Here is a 19,235-nt window from a genome sequence, read left to right on the forward strand (position 1 = left end):
TACAGTAAACCTGATGTGAAGCATCGGAATCTATAACTAGTGTCACAGGAATGGTTCAAAACATAGCCAGTAAGAAGAGTCAGCCTTCTTGTACTTAAGCCGGTATTGTGCCTTTTGTATTTAATTCCGATGCAATTTCTGTGTTTCATCGTCGATAAGAAGGTCCAAGGGTTACAGTAACCTGGAGTGAAGCATCGGAATCTATAACTAGTGTCACAGGGACGGTTCAAATCATAGACAGTAAGATGAGTCAGTATTCTTGTACTTTAGTCGGCATTCTGCTTTTTGTATTTAATTCCGATTCCATTTCTGTGTTTCGTCGTCACTAAGAAGGTCGGTGGGATGCAGTAATCCTGAAGTTAAGCATCGGAATCTATAACTAGTGTCACAGGAATGGTTCAAAACATAGTCACTAAGAAGAGTCAGTCTTCTTGTAGTTAAGTCGGCATTGTGCTTCTTCTATTTAATTCCGATGCAATTTGTGTGTCTCATCGTCTATAAGAAGGTCAGAGGGATACAGTAAACCTGAAGTGAAGCATCAGAATCTATAACTAGTGTCACAGGAATGGTTCAAAACATTGAGAGTTGGAAGATTCAGGTTTCTTGTACTTAAGTCGTCATTGTGCATTTTGTATTTCATTCCGATGCAATTTCTGTGTTTCATCGTCCATAAGAAGGTCCGAGGGAAACAGTAAACGTCAAGTGAAGCATCTGAATAAAAAACTAGTGTCACAGGAATGGTTGAAAACATAGACAGTAGGAAGAGTCAGTCTGCTTGTACTTAAGTTAGTATTGTGCGTTTTCTATTTAATTCCGATGCATTTTCTGTGTTTCATCGTCAATAAGAAGGTGCAAGGGATCCAGTAAACCTGAAGTGAATCATCGGAATCTATAACTAGTATCACAGGAATGGTTCAAAACATAGTCAGTAAGAAGAGTCAGTTTTCTTGTACTTAAGTCATCATTGTGCCTTTTCTATTTAATTCTGATGCAATTTCTGTGTTTCATCGTCAATAAGAAGGTCCAAGGTATACAGTAAACCTGGAGTGAAGCATCGGAATCTATAACTAGTGTTACAGGAATGGTTCAAACCATAGACAGTAAGAACAGTCAGACTTCTTTTACTTAAGTCGGCATTGTGCCTTATGTATCTAATTCCGATGCTATTTCTGTGTTTCATCGTCAATAAGAAGGTCCAAGGGATACAGTAAACCTGGAGTGAAGCATCGGGGTCTATAACTATTGTCACTGGAATGGTTCAAAACATAGACAGTAAGAAGAGTCGGTCTTCTTGTACTTAAGACGGCATTGTGCCTTTTGTATTTAATTCCGATGCAATTTCTGTGTTTCATCGTCAAAAGAAGATCCAAGGGATACATTAAACCTGAAGTGAAGCATCGGAATCTATAACTAGTGTCACAGGAATGGTTCAAAACATAGTCAGTAAGAAGAGTCAGTCTTCTTGTACTTAAGTCGGTATTTTGCCTTTTGTATTTAATTCCGATGCAATTTCTGTGTTTCATCGTCTATAAGAAGGTCAGAGGGATACAGTAAACCTGAAGTGAAGCATCGGAATCTATAACTAGTGTCACAGAAATGGTTCAAAGCATAGTCAGTAAGAAGAGTCAGTCTTCTTGTACTTAAGTCGGCATTGTGCCTCTTGTATTTAATTCCGGAGCAATTTCTGTGTTTCATCGTCAATAAGATGGTCCAAGGGATGCATTAAACTTGGAGTGAAACATCGGAATCTATAACTAGTGTCACAGGGACGGTTCAAAGCATTGACATTAAGATGAGTCAGTAATCTTGTACTTAAGTTGGCATTGTGCTTTTTGTATTTAATTCCGATGCAATTTCTGTGTTTCATCGTCACTAAGCAGGTCAGAGGGATACAGTAATCCTGAAGTTAAGCATCGGAATCTATAACTATTGTCACTGGAATGGTTCAAAGCATAGTCAGTAAGAAGAGTCAGTCTTCTTGTAGTTAAGTCGGTATTGTGCCTTTTGTATTTAATTCCGATGCAATTTCTGTGTTTCATCGTCAATACGAAGGCCCAAGGGATACAGTAAACCTGAAGTGAAGCATCGGAATCTATAACTAGTGTCAAAGGAGTGATTGTACTTAAGTCGGCATTGTGCCTTTTCTATTTCTTTCCGAACCAATTTCTGTGTGTCATCGTCAATGAGACGGTCAGAGGGATACAGTAAACCTGACGTGATGCATCGGAATCCATAACTATTGTCACAGGAATGGTTCAAAACATAGTTAGTAAGAAGAGTCAGTCTTCCTGTACTTAATTCGGCATTGTGCCTTTTGTATTTAATTCCGTTGCAATTCTGTGTTTCATCGTCAATAAGAATTTCAGAGGGGTACAGTAAACCTGAAGTGAAGCATCGGAATCTGTAACTAGAGTCACAGGAATGGTTCAAAACATAGGCAGTAAGAAGAGTCAGTCTTCATGTACTTAATTCGGCATTGTGCCTTTTGTATTTAATTCCGATGCAATTTCTGTGTTTCATCGTCAATAAGAAGGTCAAAGAGATACAGTAAACATGAAGCGAAGCATCGGAATCTATAACTAGTGTCACAGGAATGGTTCAAAACATAGTCAGTAAGAAGAGTCAGTCTTCTTGTACTTAAGTCGGCATTGTGCCTATTGTATTTAATTCCGATGCTATTTCTGTGTTTCATCGTCAATAAAAAGGTCCAAGGGATACACTAAACCTGGAGTGAAGCATCGGAATCTATAACTAGTGTCACAGGAATGGTTAAAACATAGACAGTAAGAAGAGTCAGACATCTTTTACTTAAGTCGGCATTGTGCATTTTGTATTTAATTCGGATGCATACTCTGTGTTTCATCGTCAACAAGAAGGTCCAAAGGATACATTAAACCTGGAGTGTAGCATCTGAATCTATAACTAGTGTCACAGGGACGGTTCAAAGCGTAGACTGTAAGATGAGTCAGTATTCTTGTACTTAAGTCGGCATTGTGCCTTTTGTATTTAATTCCGATGCAATTCTGTGTTTCATCGTCAATAAGAAGGTTAGAGGGGTACAGTAAACCTGAAGTGAAGCATCGGACTCTATAACTAGTGTCACAAGAATGGTTCAAAGCATAGTCAGTAAGAAGAGTCAGTCTTCTTGTAGTTAAGTCGGCATTGGGCCTTTTGTATTTAATTCCGATGCAATTTCTGTGTTGCATCGTCAATAAGAAGGTCCAAGGGTTACAGTAAACCTGAAGTGAAGCATCGGAATCTATAAATAGTGTCACAGGAATGGTTCAAAGCATAGACAGTAGGAAGAGTCAGTCTTCGAGTACTTAAGTCGGCATTGTGCCTTTTCTATTTAACTCCGATGCTATTTCTGCGTTTCATCGTCAATAAGACGGTCAGAGGGATACAGTAAACCTGAAGTGAAGCATCGGAATCTATAACTAGTATCACAGGAATGGTTCAAAACATAGTCAGTAAGAAGAGTCAGTCCTCTTGTAATTAAGTCATCATTGTGCCTTTTCTATTTAATTCTGATGCAATTTCAGTGTTTCATCGTCAATAAGAAGGTCCGAGGTATACAGTAAACCTGGAGTGAAGCATCGGAATCTATAACTAGTGTCACAGGAATGGTTCAAACCATAGACAGTAAGAACAGTCAGACTTCTTTTACTTAAGTCGGCATTGTGCCTTTTGTATTTAATTCCGATGCTATTTCTGTGTTTCATTGTCAATAAGAAGGTCCAAGGGATACAGTAAACCTGGAGTGAAGCATGGGGGTCTATAACTAGTGTCACAGGAATGGTTCAAAACATAGACAGTAAGAAGAGTCAGTATTCTTGTACTTAAGTCGGCATTGTACTTTTTGTATTTAATTCCGATGCAATTTCTGTGTTTCATCGTCACTAAGCAGATCAGAGGGATACAGTAAACCTGAAGTTAAGCATCGGATTCTATAACTAGTGTCACTGGAATGGTTCAAAGCATAGTCAGTAAGAAGAGTCAGTCTTATTTTAGTTAAGTCGGTATTGTGCCTTTTGTATTTAATTCCGATGCAATTTCCGTGTTTCATCGTCAATACGAAGGCCCAAGGGATATAGTAAACCTAAAGTGAAGCATCGGAATCTATAACTAGTGTCACAGGAGTGGTTCAAAGCGTAGACAGTAGGATGAGTCAGTCTTCTTGTACTTAAGTCGGCATTGTGAATTTTCTATTTAATTCCGAAGCAATTTCTGTGTGTCATCGTCAATGAGACGGTCAGAGGGATACAGTAAACCTGACGTGAAGCATCGGAATCTATAACTATTGTCACAGGAATGGTTCAAAGCATAGTTAGTAAGAAGAGTCAGTCTTCATGTACTTAAGTCGGCATTGTGCCTTTTGTATTTAATTCCGATGCAATTTCTGTGTTTCATCGTCAATAAGAAGGTCCAAGGGATACAGTAAACCTGAAATGAACCAGCGGAATCTATAACTAGGGTCACAGGAATGGTTCAAAGCATAGACAGAAAGAAGGGTCAGACTTTTTTTACTTAATTCGGCATTGTGCCTTTTGTATTTAATTCCGATGCAATTCTGTGTTTCATCGTCAATAAGAATTTAAGAGGGATACAGTAAATCTGAAGTGAAGCATCGGAATCTATAACTAGAGTCACAGGAATGGTTCAAAACATAGGCAGTAAGAAGAGTCAGTCTTCATGTACTTAAGTCGGCATTGTGCCTTTTGTATTTAATTCCGATGCAATTTCTGTGTTTCATCGTCAATACGAAGGTCCAAGGAATACAGTAAACCTGGAGTGAAGCATCGGAGTCTATAACTAGTGTCACAGGAATGGTTCAAAGCATAGACAGAAAGAAGAGTCAGTCTTTTTGTACTTAATTCGGCATTGTGCCTTTTGTATTTAATTCCGATGCAATTCTGTGTTTCATCGTCAATAAGAAGGTCAGAGGGATACAGTAAACCTGAAGTGAAGCATCGGAATCTATAACTAGTGTCACAGGAATGGTTCAAAACTTAGTCAGTAAGAAGAGTCAGTCTTCTTGTACTTAATTCGGCATTGTGACTTTTGTATTTAATTCCGATGCAATTTCTGTGTTTCATCGTCAATAAGAAGGTCCAAGAGATACAGTAAACATGAAGCGAAGCATCGGAATCTATAACTAGTGTCACAGGAATGGTTCAAAACATAGTCAGTAAGAAGAGTCAGTCTTCGTGTACTTAAGTCGGCATTGTGCCTTTTGTACTTAATTCCGATGCTATTTCTGTGTTTCATCGTCAATAAAAAGATCCTAGGGATACAGTAATCCTGGAGTGAAGCATCGGAATCTATAACTAGTGTCACAGGGGTGGTTCAAAACATAGAAAGTAAGATGAGTCAGTATTCTTGTACTTAAGTCGGCATTGTGCCTTTTGTATTTACATCCGATGCAATTTCTGTGTTTCATCGTCAATAACAAGGTCCAAGGGATACAGTAAACATGAAGCGAAGCATCGGAATCTATAACTAGTGTCACAGGAATGGTTCAAAACATAGTCAGTAAGACGAGTCAGTCTTCTTGTACTTAAGTAGGCATTGTGCATTTTGTATTTAATTCGGATGCATACTCTGTGTTTCATCGTCAATAAGAAGGTCCAAAGGATACATTAAACATGGAGTGAAGCATCTGAATCTATAACTAGTGTCACAGGGACGGTTCAAAGCGTAGACTGTAAGATGAGTCAGTATTCTTGTACTTAAGTCGGCATTGTGCTTCTTGTATTTAATTCCGATGCAATTCCTGTGTTTCATCGTCACTAAGAAGGTCAGAGGGATACAGTAATCCTGAAGTTAAGCATCGGACTGTATAATTAGTGTCACATGAATGGTTCAAAGCATAGTCAGTAAGAAGAGTCAGTCTTCTTGTAGTTAAGTCGGCATTGGGCATTTTGTATTTAATTCCGATGCAATTTCTGTGTTGCATCGTCAAAAAGAAGGTCCAAGGGATACAGTAAACCTGAAGTGAAGCATCGGAATCTATAACTAGTGTCACAGGAATGGTTCAAAGCATAGACTGTAGGAAGAGTCAGTCTTCTAGTACTTAAGTCGGCATTGTGCCTTTTCTATTTAACTCCGATGCCATTTCTGCGTTTCATCGTCAATAAGACGGTCAGAGGGATACAGTAAACCTGAAGTGAATCATCGGAATCTATAACTAGTATCACAGGAATGGTTCAAAACATAGTCAGTAAGAAGAGTCAGTCTTCTTGTACTTAAGTCATCATTGTACCTTTTCTATTTAATTCTGATTCAATTTCTGTGTTTCATCGTCAATAAGAAGGTCCGAGGTATACAGTAAACCTGGAGTGAAGCATCGGAATCTATAACTAGTGTCACAGGAATGGTTCAAACCATAGACAGTAAGAACAGTCAGACTTCGTTTACTTAAGTCGGCATTGTGCCTTTTGTATTTAATTCCGATGCTATTTCTGTGTTTCATCGTCAATAAGAAGGTCCAAGTTATACAGTAAACCTGGAGTGAAGCATCGGGGTCTATAACTAGTGTCACAGGAATGGTTCAAAACATAGACAGTAAGAAGAGTCAGTCTTCTTGTACTTAAGTCGGCATTGTACTTTTTGTATTTAATTCCGATGCAATTTCTGTGTTTCATCGTCACTAAGCAGGTCAGAGGGATACAGTAATCCTGAAGTTAAGCATCGGAATCTATAACTAGTGTCACTGGAATGGTTCAAAGCATAGTCAGTAAGAAGAGTCAGTCTTCTTTTAGTTAAGTCGGTATTGTGCCTTTTGTATTTAATTCCGATGCAATTTCTGTGTTTCATCGTCAATACGAAGGCCCAAGGGATACAGTAAACCTGAAGTGAAGCATCGGAATCTATAACTAGTGACACAGGAGTGGTTCAAAGCGTAGACAGTAGGATGAGTCAGTCTTTTTGTACTTAAGTCGGCATTGTGCCTTTTCTATTTAATTCCGAAGCAATTTCTGTGTCTCATCGTCAATGAGACGGTCAGAGGGATGCAGTTAACCTGACGTGAAGCATCGGAATCTATAACTAGAGTCACAGGAATGGTTCAAACGTAGGCAGTAAGAAGAGTCAGTCTTCATGTACTTAAGTCGGCATTGTGCCTTTTGTATTTAATTTCGATGCAATTTCTGTGTTTCATCGTCAATACGAAGGTCCAAGGGATCCAGTAAACATGGAGTGAAGCATCGGAGTCTATAACTAGTGTCACAGGAATGGTTCAAAACATAGACAGTAAGAAGAGTCAGTCTTCTTGTACTTAAGTCGGCATTGTGCCTTTTCTATTTAATTCTGATGCAATTTCTGTGTTTCATCGTCAATAAGCAGGTCCGAGGTATACAGTAAACCTGGAGTGAAGCATCGGAATCTATAACTAGTGTCACAGGAATGGTTCAAAACATAGGCAGTAAGAAGAGTCAGTCTTCATGTACTTAAGTCGGCATTGTGCCTTTTGTATTTAATTCCGATGCAATTTCTGTGTTTCATCGTCAATAACATGGTCAGAGGGATACAGTAAACCTGAAGTGAAACATCGGAATCTATAACTAGTGTCACAGGAATGGTTCAAAACATAGACAGTAAGAAGAGTCAGTCTTTTTGTACTTAAGTCGGCATTGTGCCTTTTGTATTTAATTCCTATCCAAAATTTGTGTTTCATCGTCAATAAGAAGGTCCAAGGGATACAGTAGACCTGAATTGAAGCATCGGAATCTATAACTAGTGTCACAGGAATGGTTCAAAACATAGACAGTAAGAAGGGTCAGTCTTCTTGTCCTTAAGTCGGCATTGTGCCCTTTGTATTTAATTCCGATGCAATTTCTGTGTTTCATCGTCAATAAGAAGGTCAGAGGGATACAGTAAACCTGAAGTGAAGCATCGGAATCTATAACTAGAGTCACAGGAATGGTTCAAAACATAGGCAGTAAGAAAAGTCAGTCTTCTTGTACTTAAGTCGGCATTGTGCCTTTTGTATTTAATTCCGATGCAATTTTTGTGTTTCATCGTCAATAAGAAGGTCAAAGGGATACAGTAAACCTGGAGTGAAGCATCGGAGTCTATAACTAGTGTCACAGGAAATGTTCAAACATAGATAGTAAGATGAGTCAGTCTTCTTGTACTTAATTCAGCATTGTGCCTTTTGTATTTAATTCCGATGCAATTTCTGTGTTTCATCGTCAATACGAAGGTCAGAGGGATACAGTAAACGTGAAGTGAAGCATCGGAATCAATAACTAGTGTCACAGGAATGGTTCAAAAGCATAGTCAGTAAGAAGAGTCAGTCTTCTTGTACTTAAGTTGGCATTGTGCTTTTTGTATTTAATTCCGATGCTATTTGTGTGTTTCATCGTCAATAAAAAGGTCCAAGGGATACAGTAAACCTTGAGTGAAGCATCGGAATCCATAACTAGTGTCACAGGGGTGGTTCAAAACATAGAAAGTAAGATGAGTCAGTGTTCTTGTACTTAAGTCGGCATTGTGCCTTTTGTATTTACATCCGATGCAATTTCTGTGTTTCATCGTCAATAAGAAGGTCCAAGGGATACAGTAAACCTGAAGTGAAGCATCGGAATCTATAACTAGTGTCAGAGGATTAGTTCAAAGCATAGTCAGTAAGAAGAGTCAGTCTTCTTGTACTTCAGTCATCATTGTGCCTTTTCTATTTAATTCTGATTCAATTTCTGTGTTTCATCGTCAATAAGAAGGTCCGAGGTATACAGTAAACCAGGAGTGAAGCATCGGAATCTATAACTAGTGTCACAGGAATGGTTCAAACCATAGACAGTAAGAACAGCCAGACTTCGATTACTTAAGTCGGCATTGTGCCTTTTGTATTTAATTCCGAGGCTACTTCTGTGTTTCATCGTCAATAAGAAGGTCCAAGTGATACAGTAAACCTGGAGTGAAGCATCGGGGTCTATAACTAGTGTCACAGGAATGGTTCAAAACATAGACAGTAAGAAGAGTCCGTCTTCTTGTACTTAAGTCGGCATTGTACTTTTTGTACTTAATTCCAATACAATTTCTGTGTTTCATCGTCACTAAGCAGGTCAGAGGGATACAGTAATCCTGAAGTTAAGCATCGGAATCTATAACTAGTGTCACTGGAATGGTTCAAAGCATAGTCAGTAAGAAGAGTCAGTCTTCTTTCAGTTAAGTCGGTATTGTGCTTTTTGTATTTAATTCCGATGCAATTTCTGTGTTTCATCGTCAATACGAAGGCCCAAGGGATACAGTAAACCTGAAGTGAAGCATCGGAATCTATAACTAGTGACACAGGAGTGGTTCAAAGCGTAGACAGTAGGATGAGTCAGTCTTCCTGTACTTAAGTCGGCATTGTGCCTTTTCTATTTAATTCCGAAGCAATTTCTGTGTGTCATCGTCAATTAGACGGTCAGAGGGATACAGTTAACCTGACGTGAAGCATCGGAATCTATAACTAGAGTCACAGGAATGGTTCAAAACATAGGCAGTAAGAAGAGTCAATCTTCATGTACTTAAGTCGGCATTGTGCCTTTTGTATTTAATTCCGATGCAATTTCTGTGTTTCATCGTCAATACGAAGGTCCAAGGGATACAGTAAACCTGGAGTGAAGCATCGGAGTCTATAACTAGTGTCACAGGAATGGTTCAAAACATAGACAGTAAGAAGAGTCAGTCTTCTTGTACTTAAGTCGGCATTGTGCCTTTTCTATTTAATTCTGATGCAATTTCTGTGTTTCATCGTCAATAAGAAGGTCCGAGGTATACAGTAAACCTGGAGTGAAGCATCGGAATCTATAACTAGTGTCACAGGAATGGTTCAAAACATAGGCAGTAAGAAGAGTCAGTCTTCATGTGCTTAAGTCGGCATTGTGCCTTTTGTATTTAATTCCGATGCAATTTCTGTGTTTCATCGTCAATGAGATGGTCAGAGGGATACAGTAAACCTGAAGTGAAGCATCCGAATCTATAACTAGTGTCACAGGAATGGTTCAAAACATAGACAGTAAGAAGAGTCAGTCTTTTTGTACTTAAGTCGGCATTGTGCCTTTTGTATTTAATTCCTATCCAAAATTTGTGTTTCATCGTCAATAAGAAGGTCCAAGGGATACAGTAGACCTGAATTGAAGCATCGGAATCTATAACTAGTGTCACAGGAATGGTTCAAAACATAGACAGTAAGAAGGGTCAGTCTTCTTGTACTTAAGTCGGCATTGTGCACTTTGTATTTAATTTCGATGCAATTTCTGTGTTTCATCGTCAATAAGAAGGTCAGAGGGATACAGTAAACCTGAAGTGAAGCATCGGAATCTATAACTAGAGTCACAGGAATGGTTCAAAACATAGGCAGTAAGAAAAGTCAGTCTTCTTGTGCTTAAGTCGGCATTGTGCCCACAGTATTTAATTCCGATGCAATTTTTGTGTTTCATCGTCAATAAGAAGGTCCAAGTGATACAGTAAACCTGGAGTGAAGCATCGGAGTCTATAACTAGTGTCACAGGAAAGGTTCAAACATAGATAGTAAGATGAGTCAGTCTTCTTGTACTTAATTCAGCATTGTGCCTTTTGTATGTAATTCCGATGCAATTTCTGTGTTTCATCGTCAATACGAAGGTCAGAGGGATACAGTAAACGTGAAGTGAAGCATCGGAATCAATAACTAGTGTCACAGGAATGGTTCAAAGCATAGTCAGTAAGAAGAGTCAGTCTTCTTGTACTTAAGTCGGCATTGTGCCTTTTGTATTTAATTCCGATGCTATTACTGTGTTTCATCGTCAATAAAAAGGTCCAAGGGATACAGTAAACCTGGAGTGAAGCATCGGAATCTATAACTAGTGTCACAGGGGTGGTTCAAAACATAGATAGTAAGATGAGTCAGTATTCTTGTACTTAAGTCGGCATTGTGCCTTTTGTATTTACATCCGATGCAATTTCTGTGTTTCATCGTCAATAAGAAGGTCCAAGGGATACAGTAAACCTGAAGTGAAGCATCGGAATCTATAACTTGTGTCAGAGGATTAGTTCAAAGCATAGTCAGTAAGAAGAGTCAGTCTTCGTGTACTTCAGTCATCATTGTGCATTTTCTATTTAATTCTGACGCAATTTCTGTGTTTCATCGTCAATAAGAAGGTCCAAGGGATACAGTAAACCTGCAGTGAAGCATCGGAATCTATAACTAGTGTCACAGGAATGGTTCAAAACATAGACAGTAAGGAGAGTCATACTTCTTTTACTTAAGTCGGCATTGTGCCTTTTGTATTTAATTCCGATGCAATTTCTGTGTTTCATCGTCAATAAGAAAGTCCAAGGGATACAGTAAACCTGGAGTGAAGCATCGGAGTCTACAACTAGTGTCACAGGAATGGTTCAAAACATAGGCAGTAAGAAGAGTCAGTATTCTTATACTTAAATCGGCATTGTGCCTTTTGTATTTAATTCCGATGCAATTTCTGTGTTTCATCGTCAATAAGAAGGTCAGAGGGATACAATAAACCTGAAGTGAAGCATCGGAATCTATAACTAGTGTCACACGAATGGTTCAAAACATAGTCAGTAAGAAGAGTCAGTCTTCTTGTACTTAAGTCATCATTGTGCCTTTTCTATTTAATTCTGATTCAATTTCTGTGTTTCATCGTCAATAAGAAGGTCCGAGGTATACAGTAAACATGGAGTGAAGCATCGGAATCTATAACTAGTGTCACAGGAATGGTTCAAACCATAGACAGTAAGAACAGTCAGACTTCGTTTACTTAAGTCGGCATTGTGCCTTTTGTATTTAATTCCGATGCTATTTCTGTGTTTCATCGTCAACAAGAAGGTCCAAGTGATACAGTAAACCTGGAGTGAAGCATCGGGGTCTATAACTAGTGTCACAGGAATGGTTCAAAACATAGACAGTAAGAAGAGTCAGTCTTCTTGTACTTAAGTCGGCATTGTACTTTTTGTATTTAATTCCGATGCAATTTCTGTGTTTCATCGTCACTAAGCAGGTCAGAGGGATACAGTAATCCTGAAGTTAAGCATCGGAATCTATAACTAGTGTCACTGGAATGGTTCAAAGCATAGTCAGTAAGAAGAGTCAGTCTTCTTTTAGTTAAGTCGGTATTGTGCCTTTTGTATTTAATTCCGATGCAATTTCTGTGTTTCATCGTCAATACGAAGGCCCAAGGGATACAGTAAACCTGAAGTGAAGCATCGGAATCTATAACTAGTGACACAGGAGTGGTTCAAAGCGTAGACAGTAGGATGAGTCAGTCTTCTTGTACTTAAGTCGGCATTGTGCCTTTTCTATTTAATTCCGAAGCAATTTCTGTGTGTCATCGTCAATGAGACGGTCAGAGGGATACAGTTAACCCGGCGTGAAGCATCGGAATCTATAACTAGAGTCACAGGAATGGTTCAAAACATAGGCAGTAAAAAGAGTCAGTCTTCATGTACTTAAGTCGGCATTGTGCCTTTTGTATTTAATTCCGATGCAATTTCTGTGTTTCATCGTCAATACGAAGGTCCAAGGGATACAGTAAACCTGGAGTGAAGCATCGGAGTCTATAACTAGTGTCACAGGAATGGTTCAAAACATAGACAGTAAGAAGAGTCAGTCTTCTTGTACTTAAGTCGGCATTGTGCCTTTTCTATTTAATTCTGATGCAATTTCTGTGTTTCATCGTAAATAAGAAGGTCCGAGATATACAGTAAACCTGGAGTGAAGCATCGGAATCTATAACTAGTGTCACAGGAATGGTTCAAAACATAGGCAGTAACAAGAGTCAGTCTTCATGTACTTAAGTCGGCATTGTGCCTTTTGTATTTAATTCCGATGCAATTTCTGTGTTTCATCGTCAATACGAAGGTCCAAGGGATACAGTAAACCTGGAGTGAAGCATCGGAGTCTATAACTAGTGTCACAGGAATGGTTCAAAGCATAGACAGAAAGAAGAGTCAGTCTTTTTGTACTTAATTCGGCATTGTGCCTTTTGTATTTAATTCCGATGCAATTCTGTGTTTCATCGTCAATAAGAAGGTCAGAGGGATACAGTAAACCTGAAGTGAAGCATCGGAATCTATAACTAGTGTCACAGGAATGGTTCAAAACTTAGTCAGTAAGAAGAGTCAGTCTTCTTGTACTTAATTCGGCATTGTGACTTTTGTATTTAATTCCGATGCAATTTCTGTGTTTCATCGTCAATAAGAAGGTCCAAGAGATACAGTAAACATGAAGCGAAGCATCGGAATCTATAACTAGTGTCACAGGAATGGTTCAAAACATAGTCAGTAAGAAGAGTCAGTCTTCGTGTACTTAAGTCGGCATTGTGCCTTTTGTACTTAATTCCGATGCTATTTCTGTGTTTCATCGTCAATAAAAAGGTCCAAGGGATACAGTAATCCTGGAGTGAAGCATCGGAATCTATAACTAGTGTCACAGGGGTGGTTCAAAACATAGAAAGTAAGATGAGTCAGTATTCTTGTACTTAAGTCGGCATTGTGCCTTTTGTATTTACATCCGATGCAATTTCTGTGTTTCATCGTCAATAACAAGGTCCAAGGGATACAGTAAACATGAAGCGAAGCATCGGAATCTATAACTAGTGTCACAGGAATGCTTCAAAACATAGTCAGTAAGACGAGTCAGTCTTCTTGTACTTAAGTAGGCATTGTGCATTTTGTATTTAATTCGGATGCATACTCTGTGTTTCATCGTCAATAAGAAGGTCCAAAGGATACATTAAACATGGAGTGAAGCATCTGAATCTATAACTAGTGTCACAGGGACGGTTCAAAGCGTAGACTGTAAGATGAGTCATATTCTTGTACTTAAGTCGGCATTGTGCTTCTTGTATTTAATTCCGATGCAATTCCTGTGTTTCATCGTCACTAAGAAGGTCAGAGGGATACAGTAATCCTGAAGTTAAGCATCGGACTGTATAACTAGTGTCACATGAATGGTTCAAAGCATAGTCAGTAAGAAGAGTCAGTCTTCTTGTAGTTAAGTCGGCATTGGGCCTTTTGTATTTAATTCCGATGCAATTTCTGTGTTGCATCGTCAATAAGAAGGTCCAAGTGATACAGTAAACCTGAAGTGAAGCATCGGAATCTATAACTAGTGTCACAGGAATGGTTCAAAGCATAGACAGTAGGAAGAGTCAGTCTTCTAGTACTTAAGTCGGCATTGTGCCTTTTCTATTTAACTCCGATGCAATTTCTGCGTTTCATCGTGAATAAGATGGTCAGAGGGATACAGTAAACCTGAAGTGAAACATCGGAATCAATAACTAGTGTCACAGGAATGGTTCAAAACATAGACAGTAAGAAGAGTCAGTCTTTTTGTACTTAAGTCGGCATTGTGCCTTTTGTATTTAATTCCTATCCAAAATTTGTGTTTCATCGTCAATAAGAAGGTCCAAGGGATACAGTAGACCTGAATTGAAGCATCGGAATCTATAACTAGTGTCACAGGAATGGTTCAAAACATAGACAGTAAGAAGGGTCAGTCTTCTTGTACTTAAGTCGGCATTGTGCCCTTTGTATTTAATTCCGATGCAATTTCTGTGTTTCATCGTCAATAAGAAGGTCAGAGGGATACAGTAAACCTGAAGTGAAGCATCGGAATCAATAACTAGTGTCACAGGAATGGTTCAAAGCATAGTCAGTAAGAAGAGTCAGTCTTCTTGTACTTAAGTCGGCATTGTGCCTTTTGTATTTAATTCCGATGCTATTTGTGTGTTTCATCGTCAATAAAAAGGTCCAAGGGATACAGTAAACCTGGAGTGAAGCATCGGAATCTATAACTAGTGTCACAGGGGTGGTTCAAAACATAGAAAGTAAGATGAGTCAGTATTCTTGTACTTAAGTCGGCATTGTGCCTTTTGTATTTACATCCGATGCAATTTCTGTGTTTCATCGTCAATAAGAAGGTCCAAGGGATACAGTAAACCTGAAGTGAAGCATCGGAATCTATAACTAGTGTCAGAGGATTAGTTGAAAGCATAGTCAGTAAGAAGAGTCAGTCTTCTTGTACTTCAGTCATCATTGTGCATTTTCTATTTAATTCTGACGCAATTTCTGTGTTTCATCGTCAATAAGAAGGTCCAAGGGATACAGTAAACCTGCAGTGAAGCATCGGAATCTATAACTAGTGTCACAGGAATGGTTCAAAACATAGACAGTAAGGAGAGTCATACTTCTTTTACTTAAGTCGGCATTGTGCCTTTTGTATTTAATTCCGATGCAATTTCTGTGTTTCATCGTCAATAAGAAAGTCCAAGGGATACAGTAAACCTGGAGTGAAGCATCGGAGTCTACAACTAGTGTCACAGGAATGGTTCAAAACATAGGCAGTAAGAAGAGTCAGTATTCTTATACTTAAATCGGCATTGTGCCTTTTGTATTTAATTCCTATGCAATTTCTGTGTTTCACCGTCAATAAGAAGGTCAGAGGGATACAGTAAACCTGAAGTGAAGCATCGGAATCTATAACTAGTGTCACAGGAATGGTTCAAAACATAGTCAGTAAGAAGAGTCAGTCTTCTTGTACTTAAGTCGGCATTGTGCATTTTGTATTTAATTCAGATGCATACTCTGTGTTTCATCGTCAATAAGAAGGTCCAAAGGATACATTAAACCTGGAGTGTAGCATCTGAATCTATAACTAGTGTCACAGGGACGGTTCAAAGCGTAGACTGTAAGATGAGTCAGTATTCTTATACTTAAGTCGGCATTGTCCTTCTTGTATTTAATTCCGATGCAATTTCTGTGTTTCATCGTCACTAAGAAGGTCAGAGGGATACAGTAATCCTGAAGTTAAGCATCGGACTCTATAACTAGTGTCACAAGAATGGTTCAAAGCATAGTCAGTAAGAAGAGTCAGTCTTCTTGTAGTTAAGTCGGCATTGGGCCTTTTGTATTTAATTCCGATGCAATTTCTGTGCTGCATCGTCATTAAGAAGGTCCAAGGGATACAGTAAACCTGAAGTGAAGCATCGGAATCTATAACTAGTTTAACAGGAATGGTTCAAAACATAGTCAGTAAGAAGAGTCAGTCTTCTTGTACTTAAGTCGGCATTGTGCCTTTTGTACTTAATTCCGATGCTATTTCTGTGTTTCATCGTCAATAAAAAGGTCCAAGGGATACAGTAATCCTGGATTGAAGCATGGGAATCTACAACTAGTGTCACAGGGGTGGTTCAAAACATAGAAAGTAAGATGAGTCAGTATTCTTGTACTTAAGTCGGCATTGTGCCTTTTGTATTTACATCCGATGCAATTTCTGTGTTTCATCGTCAATAAGAAGGTCCAAGGGATACAGTAAACCTGGAGTGAATCATCGGGGTCTATAACTAGTGTCACAGGAATGGTTCAAAACATAGACAGTAAGAAGAGTCAGTCTTCTTTTACTTAAGTCGGCATTGTGCCTTTTGTATTTAATTCCGATGCAATTTCTGTGTTTCATCGTCAATAAGAAAGTCCAAGGGATACAGTAAACCTGGAGTGAAGCATCGGAGTCTACAACTAGTGTCACAGGAATGGTTCAAAACATAGGCAGTAAGAAGAGTCAGTATTCTTATACTTAAATCGGCATTGTGCCTTTTGTATTTAATTCCTATGCAATTTCTGTGTTTCACCGTCAATAAGAAGGTCAGAGGGATACAGTAAACCTGAAGTGAAGCATCGGAATCTATAACTAGTGTCACAGGAATGGTTCAAAACGTAGTCAGTAAGAAGAGTCAGTCTTCTTGTACTTAAGTCGGCATTGTGCATTTTGTATTTAATTCAGATGCATACTCTGTGTTTCATCGTCAATAAGAAGGTCCAAAGGATACATTAAACCTGGAGTGTAGCATCTGAATCTATAACTAGTGTCACAGGGACGGTTCAAAGCGTAGACTGTAAGATGAGTCAGTATTCTTATACTTAAGTCGGCATTGTCCTTCTTGTATTTAATTCCGATGCAATTTCTGTGTTTCATCGTCACTAAGAAGGTCAGAGGGATACAGTAATCCTGAAGTTAAGCATCGGACTCTATAACTAGTGTCACAAGAATGGTTCAAAGCATAGTCAGTAAGAAGAGTCAGTCTTCTTGTAGTTAAGTCGGCATTGGGCCTTTTGTATTTAATTCCGATGCAATTTCTGTGCTGCATCGTCATTAAGAAGGTCCAAGGGATACAGTAAACCTGAAGTGAAGCATCGGAATCTATAACTAGTTTAACAGGAATGGTTCAAAACATAGTCAGTAAGAAGAGTCAGTCTTCTTGTACTTAAGTCGGCATTGTGCCTTTTGTACTTAATTCCGATGCTATTTCTGTGTTTCATCGTCAATAAAAAGGTCCAAGGGATACAGTAATCCTGGAGTGAAGCATGGGAATCTACAACTAGTGTCACAGGGGTGGTTCAAAACATAGAAAGTAAGATGAGTCAGTATTCTTGTACTTAAGTCGGCATTGTGCCTTTTGTATTTACATCCGATGCAATTTCTGTGTTTCATCGTCAATAAGAAGGTCCAAGGGATACAGTAAACCTGGAGTGAATCATCGGGGTCTATAACTAGTGTCACAGGAATGGTTCAAAACATAGACAGTAAGAAGAGTCAGTCTTCTTGTACTTAAGTCGGCATTGTGCCTTTTGTATTTAATTCCGATGCAATTTCTGTGTTTCATCGTCAATAAGAATGTCCAAGGGATACATTAAACCTGGAGTGAAGCATCGGAATCTATAACTAGTGTCACAGGGACGGTGCAAAGCAAAGACAGTAAGATGAGTCAGTATTCTTGTACTTAAGTCGGCATTGTACTTTTTGTATTTAATTCCGATGCAATTTCTGTGTTTCATCGTCACTAAGCAGGTCAGAGGGATACAGTAATCCTGAAGTTAAGCATCGGAATCTATAACTAGTGTCACTGGAATGGTTCAAAGCATAGTCAGTAAGAAGAGTCAGTCTTCTTTTAGTTAAGTCGGTATTGTGCCTTTTGTATTTAATTCCGATGCAATTTCTGTGTTTCATCGTCAATACGAAGGCCCAAGGGATACAGTAAACCTGAAGTGAAGCATCGGAATCTATAACTAGTGTCACAGGAGTGGTTGAAAGCGTAGACAGTAGAATGAGTCAGTCTTCTTGTACTTACGTCGGCATTGTGCCTTTTCTATTTAATTCCGAAGCAATTTCTGTCTGTCATCGTCAATGAGGCGGTCAGAGGGATACAGTTAACCTGACGTGAAGCATCGGAATCTATAACAATTGTCACAGGAATGGTTCAAAGCATAGTTAGTAAGAAGAGTCAGTCTTCATGTACTTAAGTCGGCATTGTGCCTTTTGTATTTAATTCCGATGCAATTTCTGTGTCTCATCGTCAATAAGAAGGTCCAAGGGATACAGAAAACCTGAAATGAACCAGCGGAATCTATAACTAGGGTCACAGGAATGGTTCAAAGCATAGACAGAAAGAAGAGTCAGACTTTTTGTACTTAATTCGGCATTGTGCCTTTTGTATTAATTCCGATGCAATTCTGTATTTCATCGTCAATAAGAATTTCAGGGGGATACAGTAAACCTGATGTGAAGCATCGGAATCTATAACTAGAGTCACAGGAATGGTTCAAAACATAGCCAGTAAGAAGAGTCAGTCTTCATGTACTTAAGTCGGCATTGTGCCTTTTGTATTTAATTCCGATGCAATTTCTGTGTTTCATCGTCAATTCGAAGGTGCAAGGGTACAGTAAACCTGGAGTTAAGCATCGGAGTCTATAACTAGTGTCACAGGAGTGGTTCAAAGTGTAGACAGTAGGATGAGTCAGTCTTCTTGTACTTAAGTCGGCATTGTGCCTTTTCTATTTAATTCCGAAGCAATTTCTGTGAGTCATCGTCAATGAGACGGTCAGAGGGATACAGTTAACCTGACGTGAAGCATCGGAATCTATAACTAGAGTCGCAGGAATGGTTCAAAACATAGGCAGTAAGAAGAGTCAGTCTTCATGTACTTAAGTCGGCATTGTGATTTTTGTATTTAGTTCCGATGCAATTTCTGTGTTTCATCGTCAATACGAAGGTCCAAGGGATACAGTAAACCTGGAGTGAAGCATCGGAGTCTATAACTAGTGTCACAGGAATGGTTCAAAGCACAGACAGAAAGAAGAGTCAGTCTTTTTGTACTTAATTCGGCATTGTGCCTTTTGTATTTAATTCCGATGCAATTCTGTGTTTCATCGTCAATAAGAAGGTCTGAGGGATACAGTAAACCTGAAGTGAA

The sequence above is a fragment of the Schistocerca piceifrons genome, unplaced genomic scaffold, assembly GCF_021461385.2.
Source record: "Schistocerca piceifrons isolate TAMUIC-IGC-003096 unplaced genomic scaffold, iqSchPice1.1 HiC_scaffold_2112, whole genome shotgun sequence".
In the NCBI taxonomy this organism is placed as follows: Eukaryota; Metazoa; Arthropoda; class Insecta; order Orthoptera; family Acrididae; genus Schistocerca; species Schistocerca piceifrons.